At 35.5% G+C, this 22,760-nt stretch overlaps 1 protein-coding gene across 1 annotated transcript in view; it reads left to right on the top strand.

Annotated features, from left to right (window-relative positions):
• The window catches only part of HSPA12A (heat shock protein family A (Hsp70) member 12A), a 97,527-nt gene that overhangs the window by 6,351 nt on the left and 68,416 nt on the right, over positions 1-22,760 (top strand).

The following is a 22,760-nucleotide window of genomic DNA, read 5'->3' as shown; positions in this document are numbered from 1 at the left end:
CTTTAGGTTCTCTGAATTCAATTCTAGGGTTCTTTTCAATTCATGAACAAAAGGTGTGGTTTGAACTGAAATTTAAAGACATGAAAAGGTTTGATTTGGGAATAGTGAGGGAAGATGGACACTTCAGATAGTAGAAACAACATGATCATTGGAGTTGAGAATAAGTACAAATAATCTAGGGAAAGTATATCCAACAACAAATAGAGGGTTCATTTAAGATTGTAGTTGAAGATAAAGTTAGAAAGATAGGTGAATATAAAGTGATTGTGGTATTGAAAATCAAATATAGGAGGTTAGACTTTATATTGATAATTGGGCAGCCATTGAAGATTTCTATGCAGAGAAGTGATGTGATGTAAGTAATATTTTAGGAAGCTTTTTTAGTGATGGTGTACAGGTCAAGGAATCAGAGCATCTAGTTAGGAGGCTTCTTTGGGTGTAAGATTAAGGATAGGATGGGGGTGAGGAAGTGAGAATAGAAAGAAAAATGAATATGGAAGACAGTGAGAAGAAATAGGCAACATTTGTTTATATTGACTATATGAAGAGAATAAAAGGAAAATTAAGTACAACTGTAAGACTCTTTGCATAGAAAGTGATGGTATCATTAAATGAAGTATGGATAATAGGAGGGAAACTTAGTTATAGAAAGAGATAATGTGTTCCATGTCAGACCTGTTAAATTTGAATTGACTTTTGGATACCCAGTTAGGTCCTGCAAGCAGTCAGAAAGGCAGAATTGGAGCAAGTTCTAGACTAGAAACTGGGGCATCATAAATATAGGTAGGATAGATAGTTATAATAGGGGCTCTTCATGACAGTATATAATAAGAACAGCAGAAGAGAGAACAATGAAACTTGGCACACTCATAATGAGGAGGATGAAGGAAACTACTGGAATATTTTCACAAAGTTGCATTTATCTGGGAACATATTTCAGTTTATCAGGATTTTTTTATCCATCCATTAGTGACCTGCAGACTGACTCCTAGCCACTTAAATGTTCTGAGGCTACATCACTGCTTGGGTCAGAGAGAAATGACAGACCTTTAGACTATGGTCAAACTAACCTGTAATTTCTGTAAATGCAGGCACTTAGGAATTGACATTATTTTTGGCAAAGAATAGCTGTAATACTAAAAATGATGTGTGTATCAGTAATCCTTTAGGAGATGCTATTTTGATTCCAAATGTGCTTAAGTGAAAACTTCAAACTCAGTAAGGCAAAATGTACCCTTCTATTTATTAAAGCTGCAAATAATTAAGATCACAGGGTTGAGTAAGTTACTCTTAATAAAGTAATGTCATAGCTGAGTGTTCTTTCCAAGTGTAATCTTAATATGCTAGTGATTATGGCAGTAGTTCAGTTAATGGGTTAGAAGGTTAAGAATGAAAAGATTAAGGAAGTCAAGAACAAAGTTTAGAAATAAAACTGATCATATTGAAATGTGTATGGCTCTTTCTTATTTTTTTTCAAGTTCCTTCAATTCTTTGATTTAGTGAATTACAAAATTTCAGAGTTAGAAAGGATCTTAGAGAGTCTATCGAGTCCCACTCATACTTGTTTGAATACTCTTTGTACTATCCCCAAGTAGTTCTCTATTCTTCCTTTGAAGACATCTAGTGAGAAAGAACACATTACCTCCTAAGGTAGCCATGCCACCTTTGAAAAGCTCATAATTATTAATAAATATTGCATTATATCTATTTGAAATCTATTTTTCTTCAATGCTACCTTTTGATCTTAGTTCAGCCTTCAGGAGCCAAACAAAACAAACCTAGTCCTTCTTTCTTGTGACAAACTTTCAGTTACTTGAAGATATTTTCCTCACCTCACCTAAGTCTGCCTTCTTAAGAATAAAAAATCCCTAGTTCCTTTAATTGTTTCTTTTTTTAAGCATAATCCTAAGGTCCTTCACCATTCTATATGTCTTTCTCTAGATGCACTCCTGTTTGTCTTTGTTCCTCCTAAAATGTTCCAGACCAAAACATAGCACTGCAGATGTGATTTGACCCAGGTTTATGATCACCCATTGTGTTCTGGACACTTTGACCTTCTATGTAGCCTAAGATTCCATTATCCTTTTTGGCTGCCATGTAGCACTGTTGATTTAAATTGAGCTTATTATACCCTGCCCCCAAACTCCAAGGTTGTTTTTATATGAATTATTGCCTAATCATGCCTCACCCATTATATTTGTGAAGTTGAATTTTTTGAACCCAAAGTATAAAATTTTTCATTTATTCATATTTAAGGATCAAATTAAGATTCTTTCCTATTGTCTTATTTATGGATTCAGCTTGTCATCCAGCATTGGCTGCCCCTCCCAACTTTATCATATGCAAATTTGATAAGCACACAACCTATGACTTCCTTGAAGTTATGGATAAAATGTTGAACAACACAACACAAGTTCAAAGGTAGATGAACTCAATTTAAAAATATCATTTATAAACATTTAAATTAGTTACTTAAAACTGTAATTATTTGGATAGCTCAGATCTCTGAGCCTACATTTATATGAATTATCCAGATAACTCTTGTTGCCTGGATTAATTTCCTTTGCCATTCAGAGTCATAAGGTAATACCCAATTCTTTTGACTTTGTTCATTATAAATATCTTTGGTCTACTTTCTTTGGGAGAGGGCAAGTATAGGATACTATCTTCTCTTCTATCTCTCTCATGTCCTTCTCTGGAGTCTGCTTAATTGTGGGTATGGATAATTTACTTGGATTTCTTATCATTACTCTTAAAAAGCATGGCAGTGATAGTTGAAGAGTCACTCCATCATCTATAAGTGAATATCATAGAATTTCCTTATGCCTGTTGAGGGCAGAAGTGAACAAAGGAAGGGTACAGGAGTTTAGCCAAAGGCAACATAATGATCAACATTGTGGACTTAGAAACAGAAGGTGAATTCAAGGAACAGTATGTAGAACAGAGGTGGAAGACACTGTTATAAGAAATGAGTAGAGAAAGGTTAGCAGGAGGCACACTGCAGAAGAATTCAGCTTAGTGTCTGTCAAAAGACACATCTGGCTTAATCCAAGAATGATCTCTGATCACCCATGGTCTTAGCAATGGGCCTCAGGTAGATGTGGTGAAATATTAATGGTTTTTTCTATAATGCAATCATGCTTTGTGTGATATCAGTAATTTACATGTGACATTTAAAACAGTGCAAATGCCACCTCGTTAGAGGCTAACTAGACATCCTGTCAGGCTTTTCATAAGTTCTGTTGGGTTTTTGTTTTTATTGTTTGTTTTTGCAGTGATATCTGGAAAAGATTGACTTGGTAGGATTCACCCAAGTGAACAACAGTCTCTCTGCTCAAGGAAAAAAAAATGAAGAGAATCTCTTGATCTTCATTACTCTAAGAAAGGAAATTTGACTCTTAAGAGGCTGTCCAACAGCCTAGACGAAAGGAGAGGAATATTGACATAGTAAAAGATTCCACACCATCAAAAACATAAGACTCTTGCCATCCTTTAGTTTTTAAATGGATAATTGTTGGTTGTCAACTTTAGTTTAGAGTTGGAGAAGATTGTTTCTGGTGTTAAGATGATCGTTCTTGCCTTAGGTAAACAGCTAATCTCAGTTTAACTGAGGCAGTGCTCAATCAATGATAAAAGATAGGTAAGAAATAAGGCAGAGAATGACCCTTTTTACCTAGTCAAGAAAGGAATGACTGATTTGAACTAGAATATAGTCCATTCATTCAGAATCTAGCCCTTTATCCAACATACTATTCAGGCTCCATGAATCAATCATGGAGTTTTTTTTTATTATTATAACATTTTATTGACAATACATATGCATGGGGGATTTTTTACAACATTATCTCTTGCACTCACTTCTGTTCTGATTTTTCCCTTCCCTCCCTCCATCTCCTCCCCTAAATGGCAGGCAGTCTTATACATGTTAAATAAGTTGTAGTATATCCTAGATACAATATATGTGTGCAGAACCGAACAGTTCTCTTATAGCACAGGGAGAATTGGATTCAGAAGGTAAAAATAACCTGGGAAGAAAAACAAAAATGCAAACAGTTTACACTCATTTCCCAGTGTTCCTTTTCTGGGTGTTGCTGATTCTGTCCATCCTTGATCAACTGGAACTGAATTAGATCTTCTATTTGTCGAAGATATCCACTTCCATCCGAATACATTCTTATACAGTATTGTTGTTGTATATAATGATCTCCTGATTCTGTTCATTTCACTCAGCATCAGTTAATCATGGAGTTTTCTAAAACAATTCAACAATAATATCCATTGACATATCACTTTCTTGTGCGCATAGCACTAGACCTTCATTACTGGGTAGCTAGTGACACAGTAGATAGAAGAGTTGGGACTGAAGTCAGGAAGAACTGAATTCAAATTTGACCTCATACACCTACTAGCTGTATGGTTCTGGAAAGTTACTTATCCCTGTTTGCCTCAGTTTCCTCATCTGCAAAAGATGAAGAAGAAAATGGCAATATTCAGTATCTTTGCCAATAAAATCCCAAATGGGGTCACGAAGATTTGGATGTGACTGAACAACAAATGCATTCATCATCTTTTCTGAGCATCACAACAACCTTAAGAAATAAGTACTGTAGGCTAGAAACTGGAAATTGAATGGATGCCCATCAATTGGAGAATGGCTGGGTAAATTGTGGTATATGAATGTTACGGAATATTATTGTTCTGTAAGAAATGACCAGCAGGATGAATACAGAGAGGCTTGGAGAGACTTACATGAATTGATGTTGAATGAAATGAGCAGAACCAGGAGATCATTATACACTTCGACAATGATATTGTATGAGGATGTATTCTGATGGAAGTGGATTTCTTTGACAAAGAGACCTAACTCAGTTTCAATTGATCAATGATGGACAGAAGCAACTACACCCAAAGAAAGAACACTGGGAAATGAATGTAAACTATTTGCATTTTTGTTTTTCTTCCCGGGTTATTTTTACCCTCTGAATCCAATTCTCCCTGTGCAACAAGAGAACTGTTCGGTTCTGCAAACATATATTGTATCTAGGATATACTGCAACATATTTAACATATATAGGACTGCTTGCCATCTAGGGGAGGGGGTGGAGGGAGGGAGGGGAAAAGTCGGAACAGAAGCGAGTGCAAGGGATAATGTTGTAAAAAATTACCCTGGCATAGGTTCTGTCAATAAAAAGTTATTATAAAAAAAAAATAAATAAAATATAACTAAAAAAAAGAAAGAAATAAGCACTGTATACAGATATTATTATCTCTATTTTACAAATGAGAATATGGAGGCTTATAAATGTTCCATCACTTGCAAACTAATACAAACTAATAAGTATGACAGGTGAGATTATAAATAAACTCAGGTTGCTACTAATTCCAAACCTAAGCCCCTAGTCTCAAGAATTAGAAATGCTTCTAGAGAATTTCTCTCTCCTCCCTCCAAACCCAGGGTATTTATTCCCCCAGCATAAACTCCATAGAATAATAAACTAAATAGATAAGCTAGAAGTTATCTAGACCAGCATCCCACCACATGAAGGGCTTCTTTCCTAATTATTCAGGGTCTGTCTGAATAGTGAAATGGACCAGTCATTTATTTCTTTGGACAGCTCTAATTGCTAGAAATTATACTGAGTCTTATATTAAGCTGAATTCTGCCATCCTGAAACTTTGATTAATTTCTCTTGCTTCTTCCATCTGTAGCTGTACCAAGTATGTTTCATTCCTCTTCCTCACTTGGGCAGTCCTTAACTAGCTGAAGACACACTGATCATGGTTCTGCCTCAGTATTTTTCTTTTCCAATCCAATCATCTCCAATTCCTTCAGACATTGCTCACAGTGTGCTTTTTATCTTTCAGAAGAGTGTTCTCTGAATTTCTTCCTTGTCAGATATTTCCAGCTCTGTCACATCTGCTCACACTTCCTGCCTTTAAAGTGAAATGAGGTCTTGGTGCAGCTGTAGAGCATGGAATGTTTGCCAGACATTTGCTGTGTGTTTCTCATCAGGGAACCTCTAAATACAGCTGAAGTTTGAACCTTCATCCTACATCTCTTTCTCGTCTCTTTCTCATAGTCATAAAATCCTCAAGTGGGATGATAACTGCAGGGATCATATTGGGCATCCTTGACCCAGACAGATAAGTACTGAGCTCTATCTTAGACATCTTCATTTAAAGAGATTCTTTAGTTTCCCTTAACCCGTTTCAGGCTTGGAAAAAAAATTTTTTTTCATATTTGCTGTACTTCATCCAGTTACAGAAGTTCAATTTCTTCAAGAGTTATAAAATTTTCAATTGTCTGTCTCCCATAATGATTCCTTCTTGTTTCAATCTTTTTTAAGAAGTTCACTTGCTAGATGGTTGGTTTATTATCCTTTACCAGAATTTCCCTATTCCAATGAAAAGGAAAATCTACCCTTTCCTCAAAAGGTACTTATATGATTTTATTCATATATATATATATACACATACATATACATATACAAATATACATTATACATACATATATATGTATATACCTACATATGCACATATTTGCATGTTGTCTTCCCTTATATAATGTGAGGTCATTAATAGTAGTGACTGTTTTTTTACTTTTCTTTGTATCCCCAGCACTCAATACATAGTATGCACTTAATTAAATACCTATTGACTGATTGACTAATTCATGTATCTTAGTTTCTGTGTACATAACCAAGTTCTTCTCTTCCTCTCCTTTTTCTCCTTCCTCCTTTTCTACCTCCTTTTTCTTCCTCTTCCTGCTCCTCCTCATTTTTCTCCATGCTTTGCCTTGCCTAAAATAGTTAGTAGTTTATTGACATGTTGATTCATATTCTCCAAATTGATTTGAAAGTCATTATTTGAAAATGAAGCTTATTATATAAATATATATGTGTATATATATACATACATACATATATACATATATATGTATATGTATATGTATATGTGTATGGAACATTAGAGATGTAAGGCATCACAGAAGCCAGGGTTCTAATCTAACCTTTCAATTTAAAAATTAAGAAATTAAGATCCAGAGCAATGTGATTTACTGAAGCTAGAATTTATATAGCACTTTAAGGTCTTCAGAGTGCTGTACATAGAAAAGAGGCAAGAAATGAAGGAAGGAGAAAGGAAGAAAGGGAGGGGAAGAAGGCAGAAAAGAATGAAGGAAAGAAGGAAGGAAGGAAAGCAAGAAGGAAAGAGAGGAGGGAAGGAAATCAGAGGGAGGAAAGAGACAATAAAGGATAAAGAAAGGGAGAATAGAAGTGAAGGAATAATGAGGAGGGACAAAGAGGATAGGAAGAGAGGAGGGAGAGAGTGGAAAAGGAAGGAAGGAAGGAAGAAGAGGAAAAGACTGATTATGTGCCCATTATGTGCTAGACTTTGTATATAGCACTTTGCAAATATTATTTTAATTAATCCTTACAACAACCATGAAGTAGATACTATTATCCCCATTTATGGATGAGTCAAATGAGTCTGGGAGAAGTTGAGTGGCTTACCCAGTGTCACACAGCTCATAAAGAGTCTGAGGCAGTATTTGCACACAAGTCTCCTGGATTTCAAGTCTAGCACTCTATCCACTGCCTTTTCTAAACCCCAGCTCTCCTGACCCTCCAGTGCATTGCTCTTTCCACAGTCCCATACTATCTCTTCTTTATCACTCATACAGCTGGATTTGTTTCCTTTCGTTTTAACTGCTACAATAGTAGTTCTTGTTTCCTGTATCCTGATACATGGTAAATGTCTATTTTTAAAATGATAATAATAGTATCAGAGTCGCTTTTATGTACACATATATAGTGAGTGAAAAACCATGTCCAAATTTTTATTCAACCATTTTTAATGGAAGAAAATGTTTCTCCCCAAAGTTATTTTTTATTAAAGCTTTTTATTTTCAAAACATATATGTAGAAAATTTTCAACAGTCACTCTTGCAAAACTTTGTGTTCCAGTTTTTTCCCTCCTCCAGCCCAACCCCTTCAATATGTGTTAAACATGTGTGATTTTCTATACATATTTCCACAATTATTATGCTGCACAAGAATAATGAGATCAAAAAGGAAAAAAATGAGAAAGAAAACAAAATGCAAGCAAACAACATAAAAAAGTTAAAATGCTATGTTGTGGTCCCACAGGCCTTTCTCTGGATGCAGATGGCTCTCCCCATCACAAGTCTATTGGAATTCCCTTGAATTACCTAGCTGTTAAGAAGAGCCAAGTGTATCAAAGTTGATCATTGTATAATATTGCTATTGCCATGTACAATCCTGGTCCTGCTCATTTCACTCGGCATCAGTTCATATCTCTCCAGGTCTTTCTAAAAGCATCCTCCTGGTCATTTCTTATAGAATAATAATATTCCATAACATTCATCTACCATAATTTATTCAGTCATTCTTCGACTTATGGGCATCCACTTAGTTTCCAGTTTCTTGCCACTACAAAAAGGGCTGCCATAAACATTTTTGCACATGTGGGTCCTTTTCCCTTCTTTAAGATCTTTTTGGGATATAGACCCAATAGAGCCACTGCTGGATCAAAGGCTATGCACATTTTGACAGCCCTTTGGCCATAGTTCTATATTGTGCTCCAGAATGGTCAGATCAGTTCATAACTCCACCAACACAATAGTGTCCCAGTTTTTTACATCCCCTCCAACATTCATCATTATCTTTTCCTATCATCTTAGTCAATCTGAGAGGTGTGTTGTGGTACCTTAGAGTTATCTTAATTTGCATTTCCCTGATTAATAGTGATTTAGAACATGTTTTCTTATGACTATAAACTAAATCCAAACTTCATAGTAACTTAGAGTAACTTCTAATCTTCCATTGAGATCACAGTTGCATGCTAGGCTTTCCAACATGAATAAAATATTTGCAGTTTGGAGTTTTCCTATAACTTTTGCATTGATGTGGCCAGACAGTTACTTATTTATTCATTTGAAATTAATATTATTATTATTGTTATGTCATCTACATTCACATCTGTGCTTGGGAAATTTTGCACAAATTGTGAAGGGAATAAGCATTTTTGAAACATCTACTATGGGCCAGGTGCTGTTCTAAGTTCTTTACAGATTTTATCTAGGGTCTCAGAAGTAGTTATGGAGCAAATACAAATATAGGTAACTTAAGAATATATTTAGCCAGATACAAATGGAATGATAATCTCAAATTTGTTTTATGGTGATGTTATATAAATTATTTCCTCATTTTGTTTACTTAACTCTGAATCAATTCATTCAGGCCTTTGCAGATTTTTCTGAAGCTATTCCTTTCATTGTTTCTAATTGCATATTGGTATTCTATTAGATTATATGCTATAATTTGTTCAACCATTTCCTCATTGAGGGATGCCTCTCCCACCCTTCTAGTTTCCAGATCTTTGCCACTGCAAAAAGAGATGCTATAATCATATTTTTAACATATGGGTGTTTTCCCCTCTGTCTTTAGGATTTAAGTCTAGTAATATTATTTTCAGGTAAAGAATATGCATAGTTTAATATGGGAGGTCCAAGATGGAATAGACTGCTTTATTAAGTCGTGAGTTCCCCATCATTAGAAGTGGTCAAGAAGAGTTTTTTAGAGTTGATGTAAAAAGTTAGATGCATAAGCTAATCTTTCAACTCCTGTGTCTCTTTTAATTTTCTGAAACATGAATATCTGTGGATGCTTTAGGGTGGTTATAGCCCTGTTTATCCAATATGTCACATTTCTAGAATATAGCAAGATATACATTTTACTAACAAAAGAACACAAAATAAACCTTCAAAATAAATTCTATCTGCAACTAAATAATTGAAGACTATTTTAGTAGGTGACTAGAGCATGGATTACATGGTATGATTTTGTGTGTATGTGTGTGTGTGTGTGTGTGTGTGTGTGTGTGTGTATGTACACACACTCAGTGAATATCAAGAGTTAAAAGCAGTTTTCATGCCTTTCCCATACCATATAAAATATTACTATTATAATATTTTGATCATTGGAAAAAACCTCCTCCACCCCCTCACCTCCTTTCTCTACATAGGTTCCCTCGAGTCTTTCAACAGGGAATATTTTCCTTTGTTTTTTGGTGTGCTAGTCATAAATTCCATTTCAATTCAATTCACTTCAATATTTGTTAAATGCCAGCTATGTGCAGAGCCCTGAAGTTGGGCAGGAGGCAGATGACTGCAGTGATGAATAAGAAACACTCTGCTCTCAAGCAGTCGACATTCTAGTAGGCCTGATTACCAGTGAAGACTTTATCTTTTACCCAGGCTGACAGGAAATCAGTGCCAAGTTGTCTGGGTTATATAGGTCTTTGGTAACTTGTTTTTGTTAGGCAGGACAGGAAATAGACCCTGTTCTTCCAAACTGGAGATTGCATCAGTGTTCAGGGTTTGCAAAATTTTCTTTGAAAATGAGAGTAGCTTATATTTACTTATAAACATTAAGTGGGGGATTAAGGAGAGAAAATGCCAATCCACATTCCTCTGATTTTTACTTCTCATTCTTTCCGTCTTGAATTCCTTTAAAAAAATTCCTTTAAAGACTGTAGTAAGCTTTCTCTTAGGCAGCTAGGTGACTCAATGAATAAACCCCTGGGCCTGGAGTCAGGAAGATATGAGTACTGATTCAGCCTCAATTTACTAGCTGGGAAAGACACTTAATCCTGCTTATCTCGGTTTCCTCATCTGCAAAATGGGCTGGAGAAGGAAAAGGCAACCCACTTTAGCATTTCTGCCAAGAAAACCCCAAATGGAATCATGAAGAGTCAGGCACAATTGAACAATAACAAAGCCGTCTCATCACTTTTCTTCTTGTATCTCAGGCAGCACTTTATTTGGCCCTTCCTAAAGTGTTTATCATTTGTCATAGTTATCTCTGACTTTGTATCTTAAATCCTACTAAACTAGAAGCTACCTAAAGGCAGGAATCATATTTTATCTAAACTTAGTATCTAGAACAATGTGTACCCTGGGACTTATACATATTTGTTGAATGAATAAGTGGATGAAAGAATAAAAATTGGGACAGAAGACTATTTTTCTTTTAACTCACTATTAATTTTTTTTATTTTTATTTTTTATTATTTTTTTAAAAAATAACTTTTTATTGATAGAACCCATGCCAGGGTAATTTTTTTTTTTAACAGCATTATCCCTTGCATTCACTTCTGTTCCGATTTTTCCTCTCCCTCCCTCTACCCCCTCCCCTAGATGGCAAGCAGTCCTTTACATGTTGAATAGGTTACAGTATATCCTAGATACAATATATGTGTGCAGAACTGAACAGTTTTCTTGTTGCATAGGGAGAATTGAATTCAGAAGGTAGAAATAACCCGGGAAGAAAAACAAAAATGCAAGCAGTTTATATTCATTTCCCAGTGCTCTTTCTTTGGGTGTAGCTGCTTCTGTCCATCTTTGATCTGAATTAATTCTCTTTATCGAAGAAATCCACTTCCATCAGAATACATCCTCAAACAATATCGTTGTTGAGGTATATAATGATCTCCTGGTTCTTCTCGTTTCACTTAGCATCAGTTCTCGCCAGTCCTCTCTGTATTCATCCCACTGGTCATTTCTTACAGAACAATAATATTCCATAACATTCATATACCACAATTTACTCAACCATTCTCCAATTGATGGGCATCCATTCAATTTCCAGTTTCCAGCCACTACAAACAGGGCTGCCACAAACATTTTGGCACATACAGGTCCCTTTCCCTTCTTTAGTACCTCTTTGGGGTATAAGCCCAGTAGAAACACTGCTGGATCAAAGGGTATGCACAGTTTGATAACTTTTTGGGCATAGTTCCAAATTGCTCTCCAGAATGGCTGGATGTGTTCACAATTCCACCAACGATGTATCAGTGTCCCTGTTTTCCCACATCCCCTCCAACATTCCTCATTATCTTTCCCTGTCATTCTAGCCAATCTGACAGGTGTGTATTAGTATCTCAGAGTTGTCTTAATTTGCATTTCTCTGATTAATAATGATTTGGAGCATATTTTCATATGTCTATAAATAGTTTCAATTTTTTCGTCTGAGAATTGTCTGTTCATATCCTTTGACCATTTATCAATTGGATAATGGTTTGATTTCTTATAAATTAGAGTCAATTCTCTATATATTTTGGAAATGAGGCCTTTATCAGAACCTTTGACTGTAAAAATGTTTTCCCAGTTTATTGTTTCCCTTCTAATCTTGTCTGCATTTGTTTTATTTGTACAAAAACTTTTCAATTTGATATAATCAAAATTTTCTATTTTGTGGTCAATAGTGATCTCTAGTTCTTCTTTGGTCATAAATTCCTCCCTCTTCCACAGGTCTGCGTTAACTTACTATTAATGATTTTGGTTTAAACAAATCTTTTTTTCTCCGTATGTATAGTATGGTTTTTTGTACAGGATAGTGTGCAGAAGAGCCAATCTTATGATTTGACAAGATAAATAGTTACTATTATGATATAGTTTTGATGAGTGGACAATTGAAGGATAAAGGTGGGAAAAATCACACCATCCAAAAATTTCTCTTTTGTCCAAATGATCTTAGAGGATAGTCACTCATTTAGGATTTTAAATGAAATACACATTTTCTTCTTCATAGTGTTTAAAACTGAAAAAGACTTCAGAGATCATCTACTATCACTTTTCTCAAAGTGTAATCTACCCTCCCCAGGGAAGTCTCCAAGTCTCATTGAGGAGGTGGGAGGCCGTCACCTGCCAACTAGCGTATATTAAATGTCTCATTCAGGAGATCTGTGATGTCAAACTATTTCATAACAGCACTTTAATGTTATTTTCCTATTAAAATGCTCCTCAATTTCTCAAATACATATCTCTGTGAAGCCGGATTTCCTTTGTATATTTCAACCAAAACAACATACCACAACATATTGAATACAGAAGTAGATATGAGAATTCAGCTGTCTTCAATTAAGCCAGGCCTTAAAGAGATTTGCAAAAGTATGTATAAGAATCCTATTTTTCTTACTAAATCTTTTTTCCAGAAAATATAGTAATTTTTCATAAATATTAACATGTTGTGGGTTTATTATTATTTTAAAATAAATTATTTAGGATATCTAAGTTTTAGTTTCTAATAAGATAAAGCATTTATATATATATTATATATGATTTATGAACATATATCCCCCATATAAAAGCCTTTGGGGACCTGAATAATTTTTAAGAGTGTAAAAGGATCCGGAGACAAGAAGTCCAGGAATAGTGGATTTATCCAACCCCATCATTTAAGACAGTGGTTCTCAAAGTATGGTCTAGAGAATCCTGGGGATCTCTGAAACCCTTTTAAGGGGTCTACAAATTCAAAAATAGTTTTTATTTCCAATATGGTAAATGTCTATAAATATAACCCAGATAAACAAAAATGCTTTGGAAGGATCCTCAATAATTTTTAATAGGATAAAGATACTGAAAACAAAAGTTTGAGAACCACTGAAGAGATAAAAGCCCAGAGAGGTCCAGGTTAATAAGTAAGAGTCTATACTTGAAGTTGGTTCCTTTGACTTGATTCATTGCTCTTTTCATGGGCTGTTAACTTTCCCTGGGCTCTGTAAACTTCAATGAGAGAAAAAAAACTCACATATTATTTCAATATAATTGGTTTCCTTTATAAATTTATATGATTTACTTTCTTCATTTAAAAACAGTTTTTCTAAGAAGAGGTCCCTCTGTATTAGACTTAATGAGATTGCTAAGGAGTCTGTATCATGAAAAAGATTAAGAAATGCCCTGAACCATTGGTGTCCTCTTTAAAAATGCAAATACAATGGGAGGGGGTAACACATTAAGCTTTTAATGGCTTGGTGTGAAATAGTCTTATCTTAGTGTGAAGTAGAATCCCATAGGAACCAAAATGTGGAAAAGATCTCTGGAGATCCACCCTCCTTATTTCAGAAGAGAGAGCCCCGAACCAAAAAGCTGAAGATCTTTGCCCAGAAGAGCAGGATTAGAAACTGAGGGATTTTTCTAAACTGTCTCCCAGTCCAGGGTTTGTTTTATTAGATTGCTTTTTAGCTGAGTTTTTGGCACCAAAGGAATAGAACATTTTTATTAGGAAGACAGGAGGGTAGGGAAGGTGTATGTTGGGGGAAGGGGTGGGTGGCAGGGCCCAGACATTAACCAGGAATGGTAAATGTCAGGAAGGGGACAGAGAAGTGGGGGTGCTCTGGGCAACCTGAGCTGCCAGGGTTAAGAAGATGAAGTACTACAGGGGAGCTGGGAGGACGTCACCTGCCAAGTAGCATATATTACATGCTTATGATGTGCCAGGCACTGTACAGTCTCTCACATTTTTACCTGGGACAGAATCCATTGGCTCAGCTTATCTTTACAAATAATTATTCAGAATAGTTACTTAAAATTAAAAAAACAATAATTTAATTAATTTAAATTTTAATTTAAAATTAAAAAGAACTTAAAATAGAAACAAGGCAGTGAACCTCAACCCATCTTCATTTTCTGCAGCTCTTTCTGGGCTTTACTTAGCATACCAGGCAGCTAGATTGTACAATGGATTGAGTGCAGACCCTGGAGCCAGGAAGACTCATTTCACTGTTCACAAATCTGGCCTCAGACACTTACAAACTGTATGCCCTTGGGCAAGTCACTTAACCGTATGTGCCTTAGTTTCCTTATGTGTAAAATGATCTGCAGAAGAAATGGCAAATCATTTCACAATACCCCAAATGGGATCAGGACGGGCACAAACATCTGCCATGTCTCAGAAGGACGTGGTTCAGCCTCAAGAAGCTACCAGTTTATCAGTTTTCTATAAGACAGTGTTTGTCCACTTGGGACTTTAGAGATGATCAGATCCAACCTCCTAATTTTACAGATGCAGAATCTGATTCTCTGACTTATCTCAAGTCACAGCTAGTGAACAGTATAGCTCTCTGTGCTTTGTTATACGCTGCTCTCTACCCACCCCTAATTTGTTAAGTTTTCCAAAACTTGGCCTTTATCTCTCCAATTAAGAGAGGCCCTTTCAGGGAGGACATGAAGCATTGGCCACAATTATTGGATATTTTCCAAGTATGGTTCCAACATAAATACATAGACTTTTTAGATCAAAGGCAACATAAGCAAAACTAACACAGGGAGTTTGCTCTGACCAGATGGGGATAGAGGAAGGGGAGCAGGGGCCCTGAGCAGGCAGCAAAGAAAGATTGATCACCGGCCATTCCTCCCTCATCTTCCCACCAATACACACACACACACACACACACACACACACACACACTCTATCTCTCTTCTTTTTCTTCCTTTCTTCTTCTTTCTTTGTCCTTTTCTTCCTCCTTCCCCTCCTTCTTCCTCTTCCTTTTCTTGTTCTTCTTCTTGTTCTTGTTCTCCTTCTTGTTCTCCTCCTCCTCCTCCTCTTCCTCCTCCTCCTCCTCCTCCTCCTCCTTCTTTTCTTTCTCCTTCTTCTTCTTCTTCTTCTTTTCCTTCTCCTTCTCTTTCTCCTCTTCCTCCTCCTCATCCTCCTCTTCCTTTTCCTTCTTCTCTTCCTCCTTTTCCTCTTTCTCTTCCTTCCTTTCCTCCTTCTCTTCCTCCTTTCTTCCTCCTCCTCTTTTTCCTTCTCTTCCTCCTTTTCCTCCCTCTCCTCTTTCTTTTTCTGAACACTTTTCTCTTCCTGTTGTTCACAGGGGTCTTAGTCCCAGGAAGAACACTTAACTTTGTTCCTACTAATAAATGTCTGAGATATCCTGATGAGGTGGCTCAGGAGAACTTACTGATCACTATCTTATCCTCTTTGACCTTTGGGAGGCATTGTGATTTAATGGAAAAATATATTAAACTTGGAAGCATACCATTTACATATATGACATTGGACAAGTCACTTGATCTCTAGAAGACTCAATTTTCCAGAATATAAAAGAGATTCGGAGCACTTTGATATAATAGAGATAATGCTGGATTTGGAGCTCCAGCTTTCTCATCTATGAAATGAAAGAGGGAGTAAGGAACAAATTAGATTACCCTCTTTAAACCTCTTCTAGTTCAAATATATAATACTAGATAATTTTGAAAATTTCTTCCCTCTCTGAATCTATTACCCTATGATTTTATGATAGTGACTTATGACAGCAACTGTTTTATGCATTAATTTGTTACTTAAAATTAGTTTGTTTTTATGAAAGTGCACATTTTTTGAAAATTTTATTTGATCAAAATTCAAACTAAGAAAAGTTTTTTGAACCCATCCCTGAGATCTGTGGGCCTCTTATCTAGACATTTGACATGTTCTCTTTTCCTGCCTGTTATCATGTTCCACATTTATTTCAGCTGAGTCTATTGCTTTTGGCATTCCTGAATGTCACCCTGCTTGACTTATTGCTGCTTGATTGAAAATCTAACCTTTTCCTTGTTTTGCTGACTCAGGAAGTTGCCTTGGTTTGAGGATGATTGCTATCCAGTACACTCCCTCTCCCACCTCATTGACAAGGAAGCAACTATGATCTGTATGCTGAATATCCAATCTTTGAATGACCATGGCTGACCCACGTTCTTCTTCCTGATCTGGTTGGACCACCAGCTTGTATGAGTTCCTGTTAACCACGCTAATCATATCTTTCCCTTATGTTTTTTGGTTCCTTTGACCTTGCCCCAGAAAGTTCATTTTCCTCTTTTCTTAAGTTAAAATATAAATTATTTTTTGTAGATTGTTTTATGAAAAATAGGAATATGTGACTTCAGAGGGAGGTGTAAAAAGAGTATTGCTATATAAAATTTGGAAATGATTGCATAAGGCCTTTAGGAAGTCATTTAAATGCAAAATCCATGAAGTTGGGTAGCCACCATGTTTTCTTAATCATGTTGTCTAGTTCCATGAACATGGGTGTTCCATAAGTATTTCATTTAGCATTTATCAAGCACCTACTATATGTTAGACATTTAGTAGAAACAGAGGAAGGTGACAGTGGATAAAAAGCCAAACTGTGGTCCAACTTCAAGTCAACTTTTCTTCTAAGGCCCCCCAGTAACTCTCTGATACACTGTCTTGCAGAATAGTTGTTAATGTGTGTTGTAGAATTCATAGGAATTCCTAACTCCAATGAACTCAGTAACAATAACAATAACGATGATAAAAATGATCTGATGATGATGTAAATGCTGATGCCAGGAATTATATTTGGTCATTGAGGATACAAAGATAAAAATGAAAGACACTTCCATTTGATAGAGAATAAAAATTTAAAATTTTAAGCTCAGGGACAAATGTTAAAGTTGTCCCCCAAAATAAAAACCCAAGAGGAGATAGTAATCCTCAGAAGTCAGGTATTCTCGAGAATATAAGGGAAGAGAAACACTTACTCTGGCTTATTGAATATATTCCTGGGGGAAAATGTATTAGGTAAAAATTTACATATCAATTGCCAGTTTTTCATTGCCTTACATTATGAAAATAGGGTGTATCCCATTAGAGAAACTGATCACAAGATGTTTGTCAATGCAGCAAAACTTCAAAAAAATTTAAAGCAAAATAAAGCTTCTCTTCAAATAAAATAACTTGAGTGATACAATTTAAAAATGAAAATTCTTAGGTTGAAAACATGTAGTACAAATTTCTGTACCAAAAGGACCACCTATCTCATGTTGTGAAGAACACCCTGAATTTTTCAAAGAGGCATCCCCAAATAGCAGCCTCTTTGTGCTTTCTCTTTCCCCTGGAGAGTTTCTTCTAGAACTAATCACAGCATTAGCTTTTTGGAAAAACTATTTATGCTCACAACTGGGGCATTTTCAGTAAGCATTGGCAGATATGGCTACAATTGTTAATATGCATAAAATAAGACATGCTAATGTCATTTCAAATTTATTCCACATTTTGAAAATGTGTAAATCTGAAAACTTTTTTATACAATTTAGAGGAATTAGAACCAGAAAGGTCTTTTTCAGAGATTAAGTAGTTCAAACTACTCATTTTATGCATGAGGAAGGTGAGATCCAGAGATGAAAAGAGATTTTTTTTTCCTCTTAAAGTTACACAGTTAATACTAGTATTATATAGCTAGATAAGATCTATAGGGCATTTTACATATATCATCTCATTTGAACTTCCCAACAACCCATTGGGATAGTTGGAGAGTATCATGATTTCCATTGTATAGAGGAAGAAACTGAGATTTAGAGATACTAAAGAACTTGTTCACAGTCACACAGTGAAAGATTAGCGTGGGAAGGATCTTTTCTCTATCAGGGTTACCCTGATAGAGGAATTGGACTTTAAAAAAAATGAAAAGATTTCAGGAAGGGAGTGCATGTCACAGAAAGAGAATGTTATACATGGAGATAGAGATAAGAAAGGACAGGAGGAGTCTTCAAACAATCCAGTTTCATAGAATAAAGACTAAGAAATAATTCTGGAAAGGAAGTCTGGAACTACATCCTTTTGCTATTCAGTTTTTAGTAATGTCTGCCTTTTTATAACCCCATTTGGAGTACTGTTGGTAGAGATACTGGAGTGGTTTACTATTTCCTTCTCCAGCTTATTTTAGAGATGAGGAAACTGAGGCAAACTGGGTGATGTGACTTGCCCAGAGTCACACATCTAGAACTAGATCATGGAGGACTTTAAATGCCAAAATAAAGAATCTATATTTAAAATAGTTTCTCAATAGTATTTTTCTCAAATACATGTAAAATCATTTTCATCATTCATTTTTGTAAGATTTTATATTTCAATTTTTTCTCCCTTCCTCCCTTACCTCCCCCCTCCCTAAGACAGCAAGCAATGTGTTATAGGTTTTACATGACTTTTTCTCCCCTAAAAACAAGAAGCACTAAAGATTTTTATGTGCATTAGATTTGTTCCTTAGGGAGAAAAAATTACTTTGACAGTAGTAGATTGAAGGTAAATGAATGAAGGAATGATTGAATGAAAAATGAATGAGTGAATAAATGAAAAAGCACTTATTAAAACATATATGTGTGTGTACATATTGTATATATACATATACATACATATGTGTGTATGTATCTAAATATAAAGGGAGTTTTTATCTGAGGTATCACAGTGGTAGTGATGATAGTGGTTTGATCCATAAGGCAATTGATTGACACATCCTTTCCAGAATCTGTGGTAGCTTTGCCCAGAAAAAGAAATGGAAATTGGGGGATGGGAAAGTAGTATGCTGGCCACATAGGAAGTAAATCATGATCAGAGCTAAAGAGAGCTGGATTCAATGAACTAGCTGAGTTTGCATTCAGTCACTCACTATTCAAGACAGCTGAGCCCCAAAGACAATGGATTAAAGATAGAAAAGCCTGGTGGAGGTAGGGAGAACAAATCTAATAATGGGGGGATGGTAGGAAGGGAGACATACAACATACACAGAATATGTACAAAGGAAACTATATACAAGATTAACAGGAAATAATTAACAGAGGGAAGGTACCGTAATTTAGAGGAATAGGGAAAGTCTTGTAAAAGATGAGATTTTAGTTGGGACTTAAGGAAGCGAGGGAAACCCTAGAGAAAAGGTGGGAGATCATCATACTGGGTCTAAGGGACAGCCAGAGAAAGCATCCGGAACTAAGAGATGGAGTGACTTGTTTGTGGAAAAGCCAGGAGGCCAGTGTTATTGATGATCACCAAAGGGTATGTTTCAGGGAATAAGATGCAAGAAGACAAAAAACGGTAGGAAAGGGCTGGGTTATGAAGGGCTTTGAGTGTCAAACAGAGCACTTTGCATTGCTTCTGGAAGTCACAATAGTTTATTGGATTAGGAGGTGGACCTATGCTTTGGGAAATTCACATTAATGGCTGATTGAAAGATGGATTGGAATAGGGAGATACTTGATGTAGGCAGGTCCCTTTCCCCTCCCTAAGCCAGGCTATTGCAGTAATCAAGACAAGAGGTGATGAAAGTCTGGACTGGAGGGATGGCAGTGTAAGAGGAGAGAACAGGATATATTCAAGAGATGTTGCAGAGGTAAAAATCAACAATCTTTGGCAATAGCTTGGATATGGGAATGAAAGATGATGAGAAGTCCAAGATGACTGTTAGGTTGCAAGCCTGAGGGACTGGAAGGATGGTGTTGCCTTCTATAGTAATGGAGAATATAAAAGGACGGAGGATTTAGGGGGAAGGATGGTAAGATAATAATTGAGTTTAAGATGTCTTTTGAACAGTTTGAATTATCTGAAAGATACTTGAAGATGTAAGAATAGAGATAAACAGAAAGTTTGGGGCTTAATTAGTAGATTTTGGAATCATCAGCATAGAGATGGTTCCAAGAGAACTAGTGAAACTATCAAGTGAAGTATTACAGATAGAGAAGAGATTTCAAGATGGAAACCTAAAGGATTACCCTGTAGTTCAGAAGATGTGATCTATATGAGCATCCAGCAAAAAAGACGGAAGGAAGGATCGGAGAGGTAAGAGGAGGATGAGAAGAATAATATCCCGGAAACCTAGAGAGAGGAAAGTATCAAGAAGAAAGAGATCAAAGAGAATAAGAATAGAGAAAAGGCCATTGGGTTTGGAAACTAAGAGATTGTGAGTAAAGCAGGCAGAGGAATTGATTGGAGAAGACAGGGGAGAAATCATTGGAGGACACATGTTGGAATCTCTCAGGCAAGTAAAGGTGAAAGACTACACTGTATCATCTGAGACAGGGATGAAGGAGGAGATAGTAGCACAAGGTATTGAGTGATAATTGAAAATCAGGAGAAGGGGAGAAGAGGGAGCTCACAGCAAAGGCTGCATTTTTAATGTAAAATATGAGGCAAAGTTTTCAGTTGAGGGGGTGAGAAAGAAAAATCATGGGAAGTTTGAAGAGGGATGAAATGAAAAAAGAATATTATAAATATTTGGACATCTTCTCTGTCTTTGATCTGTTAGCTCTTCTTCCAATTACACACATCTTCAGGTTGTCTTTGCTTACTTGGACCTCTTGGCTAAATTTTCTTCAAACTGTTTCTGTCTTAGGAAGCAAAACTGCTCATAATCACTTCTCTGTAAAATTTTACAAAGAAGTTGATTTAAATTTGTGTTGCCTTTGCTGTAATTTTATCCTTGGCAAATAACTCATGTGTTTGCTGAACAATATGGTTTGGAGACTTTTTGCTTTCTTCATTATAGCAAATGATATTGTATAAAATCATTGTAATTTTTGTTGATTTCTTTTCTCATCAATTCCTGATTTTCAAGACCAAAAAACTATTATAAAAATTTTATATATATGCAGAAATACTGTAACAAATAGGCACATTCAAGTAAAACAAATTTCTGCATTGACCCAGTCAAAAAGTGCCTCAATCTATAGTATCATTTATCAGGATGTTTCATGTTTCATCATGTTTCATCATGGGTCCTAAGGAATTGTGGGTAGTAATTGTCTTGGATTAAGTAATTGTCTTGGTTAAAGACTTCAAAAATCTTTCATAGTTATTTATTTTTACAATATTGTTATTGTATATTGTTCTACTTTTTTACATCAATTTACACAAGTCATCCCGTTTCTCTGAAATCATCTTTTTCTTCATTTCTTATAACACGGAATTATTATATTACAACCATATACCATAATTTATTCAACAGTTCCCATACTAATGGGCATCCTTTAGTTTCCTTGGTTATTTTTTTTCCCACACAAAGACAGTTATGGGTCATTTTCCTTTTTCTTTGATCTCTTTGGAGTGTCTAAGTAGGGATTTCATTGTGTTAAAGAGTATTCATTGTATAGCAACTTTGGGGGCATTGTCTTAAATAACTTTCCAGAATATCTAGACCAATTCATAACATCATCCACAGTTTATGAATATATCCACTTTATATCCACTTTCTCTCAATCTATCCAACGGTTGTCATTTTCTTTTTTCGTCAACTTAGCCAATCTGATAGATGGAACCTCAGTTTAATTCAAATTAAGTTTGAATTTCATTAATTATTAATGATTTGGCACTTTTTTTCTCATGGATATTTATAATTTCAGTATTTTCCTTTGAAAGCTGTCAGTTCATATATAGACCATGTGTCAACTGGAAAATGAGTTCTTATAAATTTGAATCTGTTATTTTTAGAAATAAAATCTTCAACAGAGAAACTTGTTACAAAGATTCTTTTCCAACAAATTATTTAGCTTTGTTGGTTCTAATAGTGCAAAACAAATTTTGTAAACTCAAAGTTGTCTCTTTTATTTCCTGTGATCTTCTCTAACTCCCATTTATTTGGTGATGAATTTTCCTCTATCTATAGATCTAAAAGAGTATCTTCTTTACTCCTCAAATTTATTTATTTTTTCACTCTTTATGTTTGTCATGTTTCCATTTACAACTTATCTGGGTATATTTAGTGAGATATTGATTTATACCTAGTTTATACCACCTACCTATTGAAATTGATTTCTTCTTTTTTTGCAATGTTATTTGATATTTGCCATGTCCAGAGTATTCTGGTTTTTCTTTTTTTTTCCCCAAAGAAAGTAGTCATGACTTCTAAGTGTAAGGCTTCTGTATAGTCATTGGATTTTAGTCCTCTCTCACATCCTAGTCCAGAATCCTATTTTCAAGCATATTTTTGTCAACTGCCTATTTTTACCTTGCTTTTAAAAGTCAGGATGAAGGATTTTATTGCGTTCTTTTTATAATTCATCTCTCTAGTAGATGTTGGTTCTTAGACTATTTTCATGGTAGCCTTTTTTGCATATACTTACCATAAGCTCTACAATATGAGATGGTCAAATGTTCCATGAAATGATGTCTTTTCTTGACCTTGGCTACATGTTC

This window comes from Antechinus flavipes, chromosome 2 (genome assembly GCF_016432865.1).
Source record: "Antechinus flavipes isolate AdamAnt ecotype Samford, QLD, Australia chromosome 2, AdamAnt_v2, whole genome shotgun sequence".
NCBI lineage: Eukaryota > Metazoa > Chordata > Mammalia > Dasyuromorphia > Dasyuridae > Antechinus > Antechinus flavipes.
Note: the sequence above shows the minus strand (reverse complement) of the source record. Positions and strands in the feature narration are given on the sequence as shown.